Raw genomic sequence first — 20,052 nt, 5'->3', positions numbered from 1 at the left:
GATGTAACAGCATTCCCCCTCAGTGTCATTCAAACATACTTTAAAAAATATATGTTTGCCAAGAAACTCCACTCCCACTTGTCTCCAATTCTACATCCCAACCCTCAGTTTACCTCAGCCCCCATATTACTTACACTGTTTAGTGCAAACCTATTTGCCATGTTCAAAAGTAGTGCAAAACATTTTAAAACATTTCATGACAGACTGACCAGGTGAATCCAAGTGAAATCTATGATCCCTTATTGATCCACTTCAATCACTGAAGAACTGCAGCGCTGCTGGGTTGTTCACGCTCAACAGTTTCACGTGTATTGATAGGTTTGGATTTCTGAACTTTAAATGCCATTAATCATTACTTGTAATAGAGACCTGAGGGGTGCCATAGCTGAGGGGCTACACCAGAGGTTAATGGTTATATGTACGAGGAAAATATATAGTGGGTGCAATTAAGCTTGGAATGAGGTCAGTGTAGGGAAAGTGATCACATGGCAGGCATTGATAAGGGGAGAGAGCCATGGATTAGTGATGAAGGGGGTCGAGGTCAGGTAAGGGAGAAAGAAAAGTGTATGGCCAGCATCACTTAGTTTCCTGCCTATCAATGAAGATACAATGTTTGTTCAGATGTGTAGGAGTAGACTCAGCCTAGGAGGGAGGGTTAAATAATAGTGGTTGTGTGAAAATGTCTTTGTCTAATGCAGCTGTATCGATCCTCTGGGAAGAATAAACTTGGTTTGAGTGTCCTTAGGTTCTAATTCTCAGAGTAAAAACTCAAACAGTATCAAGAATGGTCCACCACTCAAAGGACATGCAGCCAACTTGACACATCTGTGGGAAGCACTGGAGTCAACATGGGCCAGCATCCCTGTTAAATGCTTTCGATCCCTTGTAGAGTTCATGCCCCAGAGGCTGTTCTGGGGGCAAAATGCAACTCAATATTAGGAAGGTGTTCCTAATGTTTTTTACACTCAGTGTAAATGGAATAGGGTGCCATTTGGGACGCACACCAAGTGATAGCTCTTGATCTGCTTTTCCTTCTATATGACATGGAGATCTCGATCTTGTTGTCTTTAGGGGCCTAATGTCAGGGGAACCCCAGAGTGATTGACACCCTCCAATCACATTACTCTCATCACCTTGTCACACCCGATTCATCTCTCCTAAATCGAATATTGAAGAGACGTCTCAATCCATCACCAATGATGCACCACAACTCAGGCCCTCTCTCTCCTCTCTCTTCTCTTCACTTCACCCCCAGGGACGCTGCACACATGACAACTGTAAGTACCTGCACCCCCCTCTCCACCTCAAGACCCAGCTTGAAATCAACGGGAGGAACAAACTGATCCAGCAGAAGACAGCAGCGGCCATGTTGGCCCACCAGATGCAGATCATGCTGCCGGGAGTCCAGTTGCAGCCCACAGTAAGTAGATCACACTACACCATGAGTAGTTCATGTATAGTGCATAGCTGGGGCACCATTTGGTTTTAGAAGTGGGGTGGGGATAACGTGGCCCCCAGAATTTCTTTGAGCATCTAAAGCTCATTTCCTGCATCTTTACACAATCCAATCTCCATTTAGTACAAAAAGTAAGTCACAATTCCCACATTCATCAAGCTAGGTAAGAGATCATTATTAAATATGTTTAAGTGATTAATAAGACTGAACTTGATCAAAGGTAATTCAGTAATACATATTATTTTGTACCTTTAACCAATAGCCTAACAAATGAACAACTCCAGAAAAAATACAAAGACTTCTGATTGTGTTTATTAAAACATGCTCTATATCAAAATTCTGCCAGACAAACCAGCCTGCCTGAGCCGCCTGCACGCCCGACCCCCACCAGTCTAATCAATAACTCAACTCTCTCCCAATAGCATTTCCTTCCCAGTTCACACCTTTCATTTTTTTAATTCCCAAGGGAAAGGTTTGGAAAAAAAAACAAAAAAACACATACACCACAAATATATATATTAACACACAGAAACAGCAAATCCTCCATATAATTAATCTCATAGGACTAATACTACTGTATAAGTATTTTTTACTTGTACACAATATAGCTGGGTTGCCCCATCCTCAGTGCCCCAACCTACCACACCCAACTCAGCTTTAGGATCTTAGTGAAACATTCATTATTGGTTTCGGGTGTGTTAGGCCAAGACCAGAGTGACAACCCACAGGACAGCAGATCCCCAGGGCCAGGACTGAGGAGTCCAGCAGCTAGGGATTGCCTAATTAGTTACAGTATCTCCCCTGACGTGGGCATGTTTTCAATACAGACTCCGTTAGTCATAATGTATTCCATATAAGGCATCCAATCCTTATGAAAGTTGCCCAGTATACCCTTAATCTTGTAATAAATCAAATATAGTGATACATAACTTGACATTGCGGGAGGATAACCAACCTTCCAATTAATGGCAATGCATTTCTTAGCCACTATAAATGCTTGGTTACACAGTTTCTTCAGATAAGTCTCCAGTATCAACATTTCCAAGCAAACAAAAACAGGGAGAATCTGTAGAATTTTGGCCCACTCCTCCATACAGACCTTCTCCAGATCCTTCAGGTTTCGGGGCTGTCGCTGGGCAATACGGACTTTCAGCTCCCTCCAAAGATTTTCTATTGGGTTCAGGTCTGGAGACTGGCTAGGCCACTCCAGGACCTTGAGATCCTTATTACGGAGCCACTCCTTAGTTGCCCTGGCTGTGTGTTTCGGGTCGTTGTCATGCTGGAAGACCCAGCCACGACCCATCTTCAATGCTCTTACTGAGGGAATGTTGTTGGCCAAGATCTCGCGATACATTGCCCCATCCATCCTCCCCTCAATACGGTGCAGTCGTCCAGTCCCCTTTGCAGAAATGCATCCCCAATGAATGATGTTTCCACCTCCATCCTTCACGGTTGGGATGGTGTTCTTGGGTTTGTACTCATCCTTCTTCTTCCTCCAAACACAGCGAGTGGAGTTTAAACCAAAAAGCTCAATTTTTGTCTCATCAGACCACATAACCTTCTCCCATTCCTCCTCTGGATCATCCAGATGGTCATTGGCAAACTTCAGACGGGCCTGGACATGCGCTGGCTTGAGCAGGGGGACCTTGCGTGCGGTGCAGGATTTTAATCCATGATCGCATAGTGTGTTACTAATGGTTCTCTTTGAGACTGTGGTCCCAGCTCTCTTCAGGTCATTGACCAGGTCCTGCCGTGTAGTTCTGGGCTTATCCCTCACCTTCCTCATAATCATTGATGCCCCACGAGGTGAGATCTTGCATAGAGCCCCAGACCGAAGGTGATTGACCATCATCTTGAACTTCTTCCATTTTCTAATATTTGCGCCAACAGTTTTTGCCTTCTCACCAAGCTGCTTGCCTATTGTTCTGTAGCCCATCCCAGCCTTGTGCAGGTCTACAATTTTATCCCTGATGTCCTTACACAGCTGTCTGGTCTTGGCCATTGTGGAGACGCTGGAGTCTGTTTGATTGAGTGTGTGGACAGGTGTCTTTTATACAGGTAACGAGTTCAAATAGGTGCAGTTAATACAGGTAATGAGTGGAGAACAGGAGGGCTTCTTGAAGAAAAACTAACAGGTCTGTGAGAGCCGGAATTCTTACTGGTTGGTCGGTGATCAAATACTTATGTCATGCAATAAAATGCTAATTAATTACATAAAAATCATACAATGTGATTTTCTGTATTTTTGTTTTAGATTCCGGCTCTCACAGTTTAAGTGTACCTATGATAAAAATTACAGACTTCTACATGCTTTGTAAGTAGGAAAACCTGCAAAATCGGCAGTGTATCAAATACTTGTTCTTCCCACTGTACAACCGGGAAGAACTATTTGATATCAGAGAGATGTCAACTTACCAGCACAACCAAGCACTACGACCAGGATTACGACTTTCCCAAATCAGATACTTAGTCTGCACCTCCCAGGGCATTTGAACTGACCCAAAACAATGCGGGCGGAGTAGAGGGTGCCGGAGCGGTCTTCTAGTGAGGCTTTGGATGCACGCATAACACCTATCTCTTCTGAGTATATTACTCGCTAATGTCTCTAGTTGACAAAGTCGACGAAATCAGGGCAAGAGTTGCTTTCCAAAGAGATATCCGGGATTGTAACATGCTCTGTTTCACAGAAACATGGCTAGCTGGGTACATACTCTCGGAGTCCATACAGCCAACAGGATTTTCAGTGCATCGCGCCGACAGGAATACAGGAAGGGTGTATGTTTTATGATTAACGACTCATGGTGTAATTGTAACAACATACAGGAACTCAAGTCTCAATCTGACCAATCAGATTCCACGCTTCGATCATGTGGACTGGGATATGATCCAGGTAGCCTCAGATAATAACATTGATGTATACGCTGAATCGGTGAGCGAGTTTATAAGGGAGTGTATAGGAGATGTTGTACCCACTGTGACTATTAAAACCTTCTGAAAGCACGTACCACCGTATTTAATCATGGCAAGGCGACTGGAAATATGGTTGAATACAAACATTGTAATTATTCCCTCCGTAAGGCAATCAAACAAGCAAAGTGTCAGTATAGAGACAAAGTGGAGTCGCAATTCAACTGCTCAAACACGAGACGTATGTGTCAATGTCTACAGACAATCACAGATTACAAAAAGAAAACCAGTCCCGTCAAGGACATCGACGTCTTGCTTCCAGACAAATTCAACAACTTCTTTCCGTGCTTTGGGGTCTCACAAGGGTGCGTGCTCAGCACCCATGATTGCGTGGCCATGCACGCCTCCAACTCAATCATCAAGTTTGCAGACGACACAATGGTAGGCTTGATTACCAACAGCGACGAGACAGCCTACAGGGAGGAGGTGAGGGCCCTCGAAGTGCTGTGTTAGGAAAATAACCTCTCACTCAATGTCAGCAAAACAAAAAAGATAATTGTGGACTTCAGGAAACAGCAAAGGGAGCAGCCCCCTATCCACATCGACAGCACAGCAGTGGAGAAGGTGGAAAGTTGTAAGTTCCTCGGTATACATATCACCGACAAACTGAAATGGTCCACACAGACAGACAGTGTGGTGAAGAAGGGCGCAACAGCGCCTCTTCAACCTCAGGACGCTTAAAAGATGTGGCTTCTCACCCAAAACCACAAGGCACTCCAGAGGATGGTGCGGTCTGCACAACACATCACCTGGGGCAAACTACCTGCCCTCCAAGACACCTACAACACCCGATGCCACAGGAAGGCCAAAAAGTTCACCTCGAAGCTTCCAGAAGGCAATGCCAGTACAGGTGCATCAAAGATGGGACTGAGAGATTGAAAAACATCTTTGTCTCAAGGCCATCAGATTACTAAACAGCCACCGCTAGCACAGAGAGGTGGCTGCCTTTCTACAGACTTGGCCACTTTAATAAATGGAACACTAGTTACTTTAATATTGCCACTTTAAGAATGTTTACATACAGTGGAGCAAAAAGGTATTTAGTCAGCCAACAATTGTGCAAGTTCTCCCACTTAAAAAGATGAGAGAGGCCTGTAATTTTCATCATAGTTACACTTCAACTATGACAGACAAAATGAGAAAATCACATTGTAGGATTTTTTATGAATTTATTTGCAAATTATGGTGGAAAATAAGTATTTGGTCACCTACAAACAAGCAAGATTTCTGGCTCTCACAGACCTGTAACTTTCTCTTTAAGAGGCTCCTCTGTCCTACACCCATTACCGGTCTTAATGGCACCTGTTTGAACTTGTTATCAGTATAAAAGACACCTGTCCACAACCTCAAACAGTCACACTACAAACTCCACTATGGCCAAGACCAAAGAGCTGTCAAAGGACACCAGAAACAAAATTGTAGACCTGCACCAGGCTGGGAAGACTGAATCTGCAATAGGTAAGCAGCTTGGTTTGAAGAAATCAACTGTGGGAGCAATTATTAGGAAATGGAAGACATACAAAACCACTGATAATCTCCCTCGATCTGGGGCTCCACGCAAGATCTCACCCTGTGGGGTCAAAATGATTGCAAGAACAGTGAGCAAAAATCCCAGAACCACACGGGGGGACCTAGTGAATGACCTGCAGAGAGCTGGGACCAAAGTAACAAAGCCTACCATCAGTAACACACTACACCGCCAGGAACTCAAATCCTGCAGTGCCAGACGTGTCCCCCTGCTTAAGCCAGTACATGTCCAGGCCCGTCTGAAGTTTGCTAGAGAGCATTTGGATGATCCAGAAGAAGATTGGGAGAATGTCATATGGTCAGATGAAACCAAAATATAACTTTTTGGTAAAAACTCAACTCGTCGTGTTTGGAGGACAAAGTTGCATCCCAAAGAACACCATACCTACTGTGAAGCATGGGGGTGGAAACATCATGCTTTGGGGATGTTTTTCTGCAAAGGGACCAGGACGACTGATCCGTGTAAAGGAAAGAATGAATGGGGCCATGTACCATGAGATTTTGAGTGAAAACCTCCTTCCATTAGCAAGGGCATTGAAGATGAAACGTGGCTGGGTCTTTCAGCATGACAATGATCCCAAACACACAGCCCGGGCAACGAAGGAGTGGCTTCGTAAGAGGCATTTCAAGGTCCTGGAGTGGCCTAGCCAGTCTCCAGATCTCAACCCCATAGAAAATCTTTGGAGGGAGTTGAAAGTCCGTGTTGCCCAGCAACAGCCCCAAAACATCATTGCTCTAGAGGAGATCTGCATGGAGGAAGGGGCCAAAATATCAGCAACAGTGTGTGAAAACCTTGTGAATACTTACAGAAAACATTTGACCTCTGTCATTGCCAACAAAGGGTGTATAACAAAGTATTGAGATAAACTTTTATTATTGACCAAATGTTTATTTTCCACCATAATTTGCAAATAAATTCATAAAAAATCCTACAATGTGATTTTCTGGATTTTTTTCTAATTTTGTCTGTCATAGTTGAGGTGTACCAATGATGAAAATTACAGGCCTCTCTCATCTTTTTAAGTGGGAGAACTTGCACAATTGGTGGCTGACTAAATACTTTTTTGCCCCACTGTATCTCACATTACTCATCTCATATGTACAGTTGAAGACGGAAGTTTACATACACCTTAACCAACTACATTTAAACTCGTTTTTTCACAATTCCTGACATTTAATCCTAGTAAATATTCCCTGTCTTAGGTCAGTTAGGATCACCACTTTATTTTAAGAATGTGAAACGTTTAAATAATAGTAGAGATAATGATTTCTTTCAGCTTTTATTTCTTTCATCACATTCCCTGTGGGTCAGAAGTTTTACATACACCCAATTAGTATTTGGTAGCATTGCCTTTAAATTGTTTAACTTTGGTCAAATGTTTCGGGTAGCCTTCCACAAGATTCCCACAATAAGTTGGGTGAATTTTGCCCCATTCCTCCTGACAGAGCTGGTGTAACTGAATTAGGTTTGTAGACCTCCTTGCTTGCACATGCTTTTTCAGTTCTGCAAACAAGTTTTCTATAAGATTGAGGTCAGGGCTTTGTGATGGCCACTCCAATACCTTGACTTTGTTGTCCTTAAGCCATTTTGTCACTTTGGAAGTATGAATGGGGTCATTGTCCATTTGGAAGACCCATTTGCGACTAAGCTTTAAGTTCCTGACTGATGTTTTGTGATGTCGCTTCAATATATATCCACATAATTTTCCCACCTCATGAAGCCATCTATTTTGTGAAGTGCACCAGTCCCTCCTGCAGCAAAGCACCCACACAACATGATGCTGCCACCCCATGCTTCACGGTTGGGATGGTGTTCTTCGGCTTGCAAGCCGTCCCCTTTTCCCTCCAAGCATAATGATGGTCATTATGGCCAATCAGTTCTATTTTTGTTTCATCTGACCAGAGGACATTTCTCCAAAAAGTGTGATCGTTGTCCCCATGTGCAGTTGCAAACCGTAGTCTGGCTTTTTTATGGCGGTTTTGGAGCAGTGGCTTCTTCCTTGCTGACCGGCCTTTCAGGTTATGTCGATATAGGACTCGTTTTAATGTGGATATAGATACTTTTGTACCCGTTTCCTCCAGCATATTCACAAGGTCCTTTGCTGTTGTTCTGGGATAGATTTGCATTTTCCGCACCAAAGTATGTTCATCTCTAGGAGACAGAACGCATCTCCTTCCTGAACGGTATGGTGGCTGCGTGGTCCCATGGTGTTTATACTTGCGTACTATTGTTTGTACAGATGAACGGGGTACCTTCAGGCGTTTGGAAATTGTTCCCAAGGATGAACCAGACTTGTGGAGGTCTACAATTGTTCTACTATTTTTTGTCTTGTCTGATTTCTTTTGATTTTCCCATGATGTCAAGCAAAGAGGCACTGAGTTTGAAGGTAGGCCTTGAAATACATCCACAGATACTCCCCCAATTGATTCAAGTTATGTAAATTAGCCTATCAGAAGCTTCTAAAGCCATGACATAATTTTCTGTAATGTGCCAAGCTGTTTAAAGGCACAGTCAACTTAGTGTTTGTAAACTTCTGACCCACTGGATTTGTGATACAGTGAAATAATCTGTCTGTAAACAATTGTTGGAAAAATGACTTGCACAAAGTAGATGTCCTAACCGTCTTGCCAAAACAAAAGTTTGTTAACAAGACATTTGTGGAGTAGTTGAAAAACTAGTTTTATTTACTCCAACCTAATTATATGTAAACTTCCGACTTCAGCTGTATATAATGTGCACTGTATCCTTCACTATCTATTCTTTACTATCTATTGCATCTTAGCCACGCTGTCCCTGCTCATCCATATATTTTATATTTATATATTTTCATCCCCTTCCTTTACTAGAGTCTGTGTATTAGGTTTTATTGTGGAATATGTTATATATTAGGTTTTGTTTTGGAATTGTTAGATATTACCTGTTATATTCTGCTGCACTGTTGGATCTAGAAGCGTAAGCATTTCGCTACACTCGCAGTAACATCTGCTAACCATGTGTATGTGACCAATAAAATTTGATTTGACCCATGACAGTGAAGCCTGTAATGTTAGAGCTGTTTATTACTGTGTCAGTGTGAAAAGTAGGGAATTATCTAGGGACACTAACACATCAATAATGTTACATTGCCATACTGACTAATAAAACTCACATTGCACTGAAAAAACGTCTCAATATCAGTCTTCAATTGTTTGGCCAATGGTTTCATCATTCAATTCAGGTCTAGTGTGATTGAGACAAAAGAATAGCTAACATTAGCCAACTTCTGGCCAGCTCTCTTCCTAACTGTATATCAACTGGAGAAAGCTAGCCAAGTTGATTTAGTTTTGAAACGGGACAAAACAAAGGCTACACAAAACACTTCCGTACAAACAACAGCTGTTAGTAATAATAGCCACCTCATGTCATATCGCTATCTGACAGATAATTAGAGGCTAGAGCTGACCTGTCTGGGGTAGCTATGAGCTGATGTAGCTTATCCCATTCACCTCAGTAGAGAGGGGATGAAACATTAGCTAATGTTACATGTCAGTTACAATACACTGCGAATAAACACTAGTTTATTTTTTTCTGTTAAGTTAAACAGCAGTTACCTTGCCAGCTACATCAGTCAACTAAAGAGTAGCCAGTTTCTCCTCTACTTGCTTTTACAAATTGGTGAAAGAGCGCAACACATGTACACTGAATTATGCTCAACTCTCCCATGCTGGTCTAGCCAGCCTTCCAAAAGCTTTGCCTTCACACAGCCTGTTAGAGCCGATTCGGACATATTTGTATAAAAGACAGAACATACAGAGCTCCATGTACGTTTGTGTAAATACATTAAATATGAATGTATATGATGAAATATTAGGTACGTACCTTTATGATTTATATTTACCTGATTTGAGATATATTCATTTGCTATTAGTGTAACTTAGTTCTCCCCCCCTCTTGCCCATTCACTGTACTGTGGTAAGTGTGTTAGGATAAAGGCAGGAAGTTGAGCCTTCGGGGGGAGGAGTCCTAGCTAGACACGGGAGCAGTATAGTCTTTTGACCATACAGACAGGTCATATTATGTATTTTCCATGTCAAGTAATCTATACTTTAAGTTGATTGGAGAATAATTTTTTTATTAGATATAAGAAGAATAAACCTTTTTGTTGCACCATATCCCTGGATCTCATTGAATGTTTTGGCCGTTTGGAAACCTTGAATGTGGACTGTACGCGTATGAAACAACCCCGCTTTCGGGCTAGGGCAGTGGCTATGGTAAGGATGAAAGGAAGCCACTACAATCAAGTCAAAAGACTCCGTGAAGAATTACTATCGGAAGTAAAGCTCCAGTACGGATACACACTTGATATTGTTATTTTTGACATTGCTTTTGGGCCACAAGGACAGCCCGCTTGGAAGGACTTGAACTCCTAGAATTTGCCAGCTGTGAATAACCACTGTGAACGAATGAGCATTGTAAATTGAACTAAAAGTAAATGATGGTGGATGAAATCCCATATAAGACCCCATTGGAGAGGGCAGAGGAGCATTTAAATTCACTCTATGCAGCCCGGAGAGGCAAACTTGGAGTGTGTACACGCAAAATGAACAAATTAAAAGTCCTTCTTGTTGATGGAGAAAACGTTGAAACTGTGAAGCATTTGATGTTGTTCTCAATGACTTTAAGAATGCTCATGAATCTGTGCTAGAGCTAGTCACAGAAGAGGAATGGGAAAATGAGAGCATTAACTATTATCAACCAAGAATGAAGGCATATGAACATTTACTGAAAGAGGTGACAATATGGAAAAAAGCTGAAGTTGAGCCACAAACACTCATTGAACCACACAACAGTATTTCCAATGTGTCAAAAACATCAAGTAAAACAAAGTATTCTAAGGCGGCTTCCTCAGTGTCCTCTGCTGAGGCAGAACAAGCAGCTCTACTAGCATGCTTTGGAACTGGAGAAAGCTCAACTGAAGGTTAGGATGGAAAAAATGGCACTGGAAATGGACATAGCAGCATATAATACCAGACTGAAGGTCCTGGAGAGTGAGTCAACTTCTCAATCCCATGCTGTGGTAGCCCATTTACTAAGCCAAGAAGATGGAATTAAGTCTTATTTTGAGAACCAGGAACCTGGGGTCTATGAAGAACTTGAACCATCAACTGTTGAGTTTGCTGCATTAGGTGCAGTTCCAAAGACCCCACTACAAAGGGTTTTACAACAACCGACAACAAAGCCATCAAAACCTACTCAGAAAACAGTCATAAACCACACCCTTCAGCAGCCAACAGCAACAATACCAGCCATGATAACATCTCTACTGCCATGCAAAGGCAGAATGAAATTGCTGACCTTGTACTGCAGCACAAACAGGTCACACTCCCTGTTAGGGAGATACCTAAGTTTGACGGTGATCCTCTAAACTTTAGGCCATTCATGCATGCATTTGAGCATGGCATAGAAGATAAGACATGCAGTCACCAGGATATACTCTATTACCTGGAACAGTACACATCTGGTCAGCCCAAGGATCTGGTCCGTAGTTGTCTGCATATGGAAGACAGAAGAGGGTATGCAGAGGCTAAGAGGTAGTTAAAGGAACACTTTGGCAATGAAATCAAAGTCACCATGTTTACATGGAAAAAGTTTGGAACTGGACAAACATAAAATTGGATGATGGATAGGGACTGGGTGGCTATGCACTCTATCTTAGAGGTTGCTGTAACGCTATGCAAGACCTACAGAGCATGGAAGAGCTTAATCTCCCCTCCAACATAAAGCTGATCATGTCAAACTTCCCTACAAACTAAGGGAAAAATGGGTGTGATATTTTAGAGAGAAGCCACCTGAGGGCCCAGTTCAATGACCTGGTGACGTTCATGGAAAAACAGGCCAAAATATTGCATGATACGTTGTATGGAGATATTCAAGATCCCCTGTCCAACAAAAAGTAAAAAAAAACAAAAAAAAAACAGCAGCTGACTTTAAAGAGCAGTTCAAGTCCAAGAGTAGGGGAAGCAGCTTTGCCACTTCAGTAGCTGTAGTGGCAGATTGCGACTCTGTAAAACATATAAAAGGACACACATTCAAAGTAAAGAGACCAGGCACCTACCCTTCTGATGCTTCCAGTATCTCATGTGCGTTTTGAGCTGGTGAGCATTAATTGGTTGACTGCCAACAGGTGAAGGCACAACCACACTACTCCAAGGTTGAGTTTCTGAGATCAAAAGGCCTTTTTTGGCTGTTTGATGAGAGGACACTTAGGCAAATAATGTAAAAGAGGGATGACCTATCAGAGCTGTCAAAGAAAGCACCCCACTATCCTGCACAATGAAGGAAGAGAGATTTAGATCTCAAAAGGCAGATATGAGTGGTGTATTAGTAAAGCGGGAGGAGACTGTGAGCAGTGGTCTTGTTTCATTGGAAGCTGGTGTAGGTACCGGGGCCAGTACAGATTGTGCACTTTCAATTGTGCCAGTTCAAGTAAAGATGGCAAATGGAAGCCAGTCTGTAACCTATGCGTTTCTCAATTCTGGTAGCTCAGCAACATTTTGTACGGAGAGACTCATGAGGCAGCTGAAAGCCAAAGGCAGTACGCACAAGGGGGCAGGAGAGTCCTACCAAGAGCTTGGAGAAATCTGGATTAGAGATTGGCAATGTGTGGAAGGCAACACATTTCTTGCATTATCAAAGGTCTACACCCAGAATAAGATCCCAGTGACAAGAGAGAACATTCCCACTCAGAAAGAGCTCAAAAAGTGGCCATACCTGAAAGAGGTTCAGTTGAAGGAGATTGATGCCGACGTCGGGCTCCTGATTGGCGTAAATACTCCAAAGGCAATGGAACCCTGGCAAATCATAAATAGCCAAGGTATGCAGTGAAAACACTCTTTGGATGGTCCTCTTAACAATTGTACCATGGCAGAAGAATCTGGGCGTCCTATGGTGATGGCCAATTGTATCTCAATGGGCGACCTGGGGGTTCTTCTTGAAAATCAATACAACCATGACTTCCCTGAGAGAGTATGAAGAGAAAAGTGAGATGTCAGCTGAGGATCGTAAGTTTATGGAGATAGTATTAAGCTCCATAACCCTCAAAGATCGTCACCACTACTTACCGTTGCCCTTTCGCAACAAAGATGTAGTCCTGCCAAACAATCGTGACATGGCTCTAAATATTATCAGGATGTTCAAGAAGAACGAAGGTTACGCTGCAGAGTATGAAGGCTTCATGGAAGAGATGATAACAAAAGGTTACGCTGAGAAGGTACCACAAGAACAGCTCCTCAGAAAGAAAGGTAAGGCATGATACATACCACACCATGGCGTTCACCATAAGCGCAAAGGAACGATACGAGTGGTGTTTGACTGTTCATCATAATATAAAGGCGCATCTCTCAACAGTGAACTCCTTCAAGGCCCTGACCTGGCAAACATGCTTATAGGAGTCTTGCTAAGATTTCGGGCAAGAGCACATTGCCATGATGGCAGACATCGAAGTAATGTTCCATCAAGTACGTGTCCATGAAGATGACTTAGACTTCCTGCGATTCCTATGGTGGCCAGACGGTGATACTAACAAAAGATTGGAGGAGTACAGAATGATGGTAGATCTTTTTGGTGCTATGTCCTCATAAAGTTGTGCAAATTTTGCACTGCGAAAGACTGCGGAAGAAAACTGTGAGAGGTACAATGAAGAGGTGATTCAAACAGTCATGTCCAACTTCTATGTTGATGACTGCCTCAAGTCAGTGGCCACGGAAAACAAGCCATAGCTCTCACAAAAAACCTCAGGGATGTGTGCTCTCAGGGTTTTTTCAAATTGACCAGGTGGGTCAGCAACACCCGCGCTGTGCTGACTTCTATCCCTGATGAACACAAAGCCAAGCAGATAAAAGAATTGGACCTGGACAGAGAAAAGCTGCCTGTTGAAAGAGCACTTGGAATCCGATCGAACATTGAAAGTGATGCCTTAACCTTCCGAGTCACTATCAAGAACTGACCCCTTACAAGAAGAGGTGTTCTCTCAACTGTCAGCTCAATTTATGATCCATTAGGTTTTCTCGCCCCATTCATATAAAAGACAAAGCAAATTCTTTGAGCGCTCTGCAAGCTAAAATGTGGATGGGACAAAGTCCTGTCCGAAGAACATTCTATTTCATGGAATAGATTGCTCTCAGAGCTGGACCAGCTGTCCAGATTCCAGATTGACAGGTGTATGATTCCTGAGATCTTTGGTCAAGTCAAGACCGCACAGGTGCATCACTTCGGTGACGCAAGTGAACAAAGGTTATGGCACGGCAAGCTACCTTAGGTTCACAAACGGTATGGAAAAGGTCCACATCGCATTCACACTGGGGAAATCAAGGGTGACTCCACTCAAGCAGATGATGATCCCCAGACTGGAACTTGCCGCAGCAACATTGGCAGTGCGAGTGAACAGGATGTTAAGGTTGGAGCTCCAGATTGAGGAGTCAACTTTCTGGACAGACAGCCAGTCTGTGCTAAAAATACATCCTCAACAATACAAAGAGATTCCATAACTTTGTGGCTAATAGGGTTGCTATGATCCATGACCTATTGAAAGCAAAACAGTGGAGGTATTTGAACTCTTAACACAACCCAACCGATGATGCCTCAAGAGGATTACATGTTGAAACTTTCCTGAACTCAGAGACGGCGCAAAGGACCATAATTCCTGTAGAAAGCAGAAACACAGTGGCCAAAAGTCCCCGGGGAGCTTGGGTCCATCCCTCCCGATGATCCAGAGGTGAGAAAAGAAGTCACCTTAAACAGTTCAAGTGTGGAAGAAAAGAGTCCGACCAGCAAACTGATTGAGTACTATTCAACATGAAACAGCTTGAAGAAAGCAGTTGCCTGGATGCTGAAACTGAAGAGACTTCTTCTACAGTTTAAGGGAGAAAAGGAAAGTTCTCACAAAAACTGATTCAGGATCAGATCAGAGATGATCAAAGGTCATCATTCAATTTGAGCAATGACAGCACTTTAAAAATAACTTGCACTAGTGCCAAGAGAAGCGGCTCAATCTGTAAGGTTGATCCAATTGTTGACAATGGCATTCTAAGAGTGGGAGGAAGGTTAAACATGTCTTATGGTTAGGGGGCAGTATTGAGTAGCTTGGATGTTTAAGGTGCCCAGAGTAAACTGCCTGATACTCAGGCCCAGAAGCTAAGATATGCATATTATTAGTAGATTTGGATAGAAAACTTCTGAAGATTTGAAAACTGTTTGAATGATATATGTGAGTATAACAGAACTCATATGGCAGACAAAAACCTGAGAAAAAATCCAACCAGGAAGTGGGAAATCTGAGGTTTGTAGTTTTTCAACTCATTGCCTATCGAATATACAGTGTCTATGGGGTCATATTGCACTTCCTAAGGCTTCCAGTAGATGTCAACAGTCTTCAGAACCTTGTTACAGGCTTATACTATGAATGGGGGGGAGAAAGAGAGCTCTTTCAATCAGGCATCTGCCATGAGCTGATCACGCGCTCTCCTGTGAGAAGTAGCTGCGTTACATTGCATTTCTAAAGACAAAGGAATTCTCAGGTTGGAACATTATTGAAGATTTATGTTAAAAACATCCTAAAGATGGATTCTATACTTCGTTTGACATGTTTCTACGGACTGTAACGGAACTTTTTGACTTTTTGTCTGGACCTAGGGATCGTGCCTCATGAATTTGGATTAGTGAACTAAATGTGCAACATAAATGGACATAAATGATGGACTTTATCGAACAAAACAAACATTTATTGTGGAACTGGGATTCCTGGGAGTGCATTCTGATGAAGATCATCAAAGTTATATTTGAATATATATTTGAATATTTATAATGCTATTCCTGACTTCTGTTGACTCCACAACATGGCGGGTATCTGTATGGCTTGTTTTTGTGTCTGAGCGCTGTAAACAGATTATTACATGGTGTGCTTTTTCCGTAAAGTTTTTTTGAAATCTGACACAGCGGTTGCATTAAAGAGAAGTGGATCTATAATTCCATATGTAACACGTGTATCTTTTATCAATGTTTATTATGAGTATTATGAGTATTATGAGTAAATCACCGGATGTTTTTGGAACTATTGAACATAACGCGCCAATGTAAACTGGAATTTTTGGATATAAATATGAACTTTATCGAACAAAACATACATGAGTGTCATCTGATGAAGATCATCAAAGGTTACTGATCTCTTTCTGCTTTTTGTGACTCCTCTCTTTGGCTGGAAAAATGCCTTATTCTGTGACTTTTTCTGTGACTGTTTTTCTGTGACTAGGTACTGACCTAACATAATCGTTTGGTGTGCTTTCGTCGTAAAGCCTTTTTGAAATCGGACACTGTGGTGGGATTAACCACACGTTTATCTTTAAAATGGTGTAAAATACTTGTATGTTTGAGGAATTTTAATTATGAGATTTCTGTTTGAATTTGGTGCCCTGAACTTTCACTGGCTGTTGTCATATGGATCCCGGTAGCGGGATTTCAGCCTTAAGAAGTTTTTAAGCAAAGCTGCTATGCCTACGGAACTAAAGAGTCCTATTTATTTATTTATTTTATTTCACCAGGTCGGCAAGTTAAGAACAAGTGACATGGTCATTCAACCCTCCCTCTGGAGCCCACCATATTTCAATCATTAAAGAGCAAATACTGGATGATGAGGGTTTGCAGACAGCCTTGTGTGAAGTTGAGGTGATTATGAACGACAGACCAATCACAACTGTAACAAATGACCCTAATGATCTAGAACCCCTGACTCCAAACCAGCTGCTTCATCTGAAAGCAAAGCCAGTCCTGCCACCAGGACTATTCCAGAGAAGTGACCTATATTCACAAAGGAAATGGAAGCAAGTACAATATATCACTGACCTCTATTGGAAGAGATGGATCAGGGAGTATCTTCCACTTATGCAGGAGTGTAACAATTGGAACAAAACTAAGAGAAACTTCAGTCCTGGTGACCTTCTTGTCACCGTCAATGACACCGCCCCAAGGAACACCTGGCTGATGGGGTGTGTGGTGGAGGCTTTGCCTGGGGCCAAAGGTTTTGCCCGGAGCGTCATGGTTAAGACCAAGACCAATATCTTACAGACACTCTGTCTGCTCCTTGAGACAGCTGAGTGAGACACACAAATATATATATACATACATAAACAATGCTCCATCTTTGAATCACGTGCACCTCTAATTTGTTGATGTCGTACATTGTTGTATGTCAAGCTCTTGACATTTTTGGAAGTTGAACACCTGAACTTTTCAACTCCAACTGAGATCTATGGACTCTTTTCCTATATGGGACCTTTTTTTGTGAGATATAAGAAGAATACATTTTTTGTTTGACCATATCCCTAGATCTCATTGAATGTTTTGGCCATTTGGAAACCTTGAATGTGGAATGTATGCGTACGAAACAAACCCGCTTTCAGGCTAGTGCAGTGGCTATGGTAAAGATGAAAGGAAGCCACTACACAGCCTGTCAGCCCGCTCTGTGGTGTCCATACTGTCCTAAATCCAGCATACTGAACACTCCAAACAGCCTACCCGACCGCTCGGAGGCATCTACAAGGTCATGAAGCACATTGCTGACACTTTTTGTATCACATTGCAATGATAAAGCTGGGGGTGACAAAAAGGCAATTTCAGAACGTAGTGGGGACATGACCCCCCAGTCCCCACTAAAAGTTGTGCCCCTGGAGCATAGTATGTATTGGATTGCCTGTTGTCTGGCCCTCTGGCCTATGGGGGTGCCACGGTTCAATTCTCGGGCCGACTCTCTTCTCTGTATACATCAATGATGTTGCTCGTGCTGCTAGTGATTCTCTGATCCACCTCTACGCAGACAACACCATTCTGTAGACCTCTGACCCTTCTTTGGACACTGTGTTAACTAACCTCCAGACGAGCTTCAATGCCATACAACTCTCCTTCTGTGACCTCCAACTGCTCTTAAATGCAAGTAAAACTAAATGCATGCTCTTCAACCGATTACTGCCCGCAGCTGCCAGCCCGTCCAGCATCACTACTCTGGATGGCTCGGAAAATTAAATCTAGAATCGGCTTCCTATTTCGCAACAAAGCATCCTTCACTCATGCTGCCAAACATAGCCTTATAAAACTGACCATCCTACCGATCCTCGACTTTGCCGATGTCATTCATAAAATAGCCTCCAACACTACTCAACAAATTGGATGCAGTCTATCACAGTGCCGTCCGTTTTGTCACCAAAGCCCCATATACTACCCACCACTGCGACCTGTACGCTCTCGTTGGCTGGCCCTCGCTTCATACTCGTCGCCAAACCCACTGGCTCCAGCTCATCTACAAGTCTCTGCTAGGTAAAGCCCCGCCTTGTCTCAACTCACTGGTCACCATAGCAGCACCCACCCGTAGCACGCGCTCCATCATGTATATCTCACTGGTCACCCCCAAAGCCAATTCCTCTTTGGCCGCCTTTCCTTCCAGTTCTCTGCTGCTAATTACTGGAACGAACTGCAAAAATCACTGAAGCTGGAGACTCATATCTCCCTCACTAGCTTTAAGCACCAGCTGTCAGAGCAGCTCACAGATCACTGCACCTGTACATAGCCCATCTGTAAACAGCCCATCCAACTACCTCATCCCCCTACTGTATTTATTTATTTATTTATCTTGCTCCTTTGCACCCCAGTATCTCTACATGCACATTCATCTTCTGCACATCTACCATTCCAGTGTTTAATTGCTATACTGTAATTGCTTCGCCACCATGGCCTATTTATTGCCTTAATTCCCTATACCTTACCTCATTTGCACACACGGTATATGCACTTCTTGTTTTCTTTTTTTCTTCTGTATTATTGACTGTATGCTTTGTTTATTCTATGTGTTCCCTGTGTTTTTGTGTGTGTCGAACTGCTATGCTTTATCTTGGCCAGGTCCGGGTTGCAAATGAGAACTAGTTCTCAACTAGCCTTCCTGGTTAAATAAAGGTGAAATAAAATTAATAAAAAAATGTAGCCCACACCAAGCCATCCTAATTATTTTGTCAACACATTGTACAGTTTGGACCGTGGCTGTTCACTGCGTGTTTCCCTCCCTGTGTCCCTCCTCTCTCTCCCCCTCTCCTTGCCTCTCAGACTATGTTCCCCATGTCTACCAGTATGTTGTCTCTGGCCACCAGTCCCAGTATGTCGTTCAGCCCATATCTGAGCCTCATGGGTCCAGGGATGGGCCTGATGCCTGAGCTGCTACCCCAGGCCCCCCTGCTGGTCCCAGGGAGCCCTACCGGCTTCCAGGTCATGGGCAACGGCAGCTCTCAACAAAAACCCATGCACACAGACAAGCTGGAGGTATGTGTGGTGTGTGTCGGTACGTCTGTCTTACTTTGCCGTAGCCCAGTCTGAACCAGAGAAATATAATGACAGAATATAATGGAATAATTCTAGTTCCATGGTTCGAACTCTTTCGCTGACTGTGCCACCCCACCCAGGTATGTCGTGAGTTCCAGAGGGAAAACTGCACTCGGGCGAGGGCGACTGCCACTACACCCACCCCATGGAGGCGACAATGTTGGAGGGCACTGAAAACTTGGTCATCGTCTGCATGTACTATATCAAGGGACGCTGCTCTAGGGACAAGTGCAGGTACTTCCACCCCACCCACCCACCTGCAGGCAACGATCAAGGCCAGCCAGCACTAAGCCAGCCAAAATGCAGACGGCAATGCCATGGTGAGTCATGGGAAACGCTCTGGACACTGGACCCAGAGCCCAGAGCAACAGAGGGTGAAACTGTATGATTCAGCTAGTAGTCTCAGAGTGGCACCCTATTCACTACATAGTACACTACTTTTGACCAGGGCCTTCCCTATATAGTGCACTACCTTTGACCAGAGCACGAAGACTTGCACTGTATGGGAATGGGGTGCATTTCAGACCCATCGTCGGTCTGCACTGGTTCTTTGTAATTCACAGAGATATAGTGTTTGTATTTTACATTTGTTTTCCTTTTTCTGCAGTTGTATTTATTTATTTACAGTTCTTATTCAGGCTAAGGGCACAGCACCACTAGCACATGACCCACCAGAGATGAAAGGATGTATTCTTGCTGTTTAGTG

At 43.1% G+C, this 20,052-nt stretch overlaps 1 pseudogene; it reads left to right on the top strand.

The window, feature by feature from the left end:
• The first annotated feature begins 485 nt into the window (after nucleotides 1-485).
• LOC118944667 lies at nucleotides 486-19,636 on the top strand (annotated as a pseudogene).
• Nucleotides 19,637-20,052: the final 416 nt, after the last annotated feature.

The sequence above is a fragment of the Oncorhynchus mykiss genome, chromosome 3, assembly GCF_013265735.2.
Source record: "Oncorhynchus mykiss isolate Arlee chromosome 3, USDA_OmykA_1.1, whole genome shotgun sequence".
NCBI lineage: Eukaryota > Metazoa > Chordata > Actinopteri > Salmoniformes > Salmonidae > Oncorhynchus > Oncorhynchus mykiss.
The sequence above is the reverse complement of the archived record's forward strand: the minus strand, read 5'-3'. Positions and strand labels throughout refer to the sequence as shown.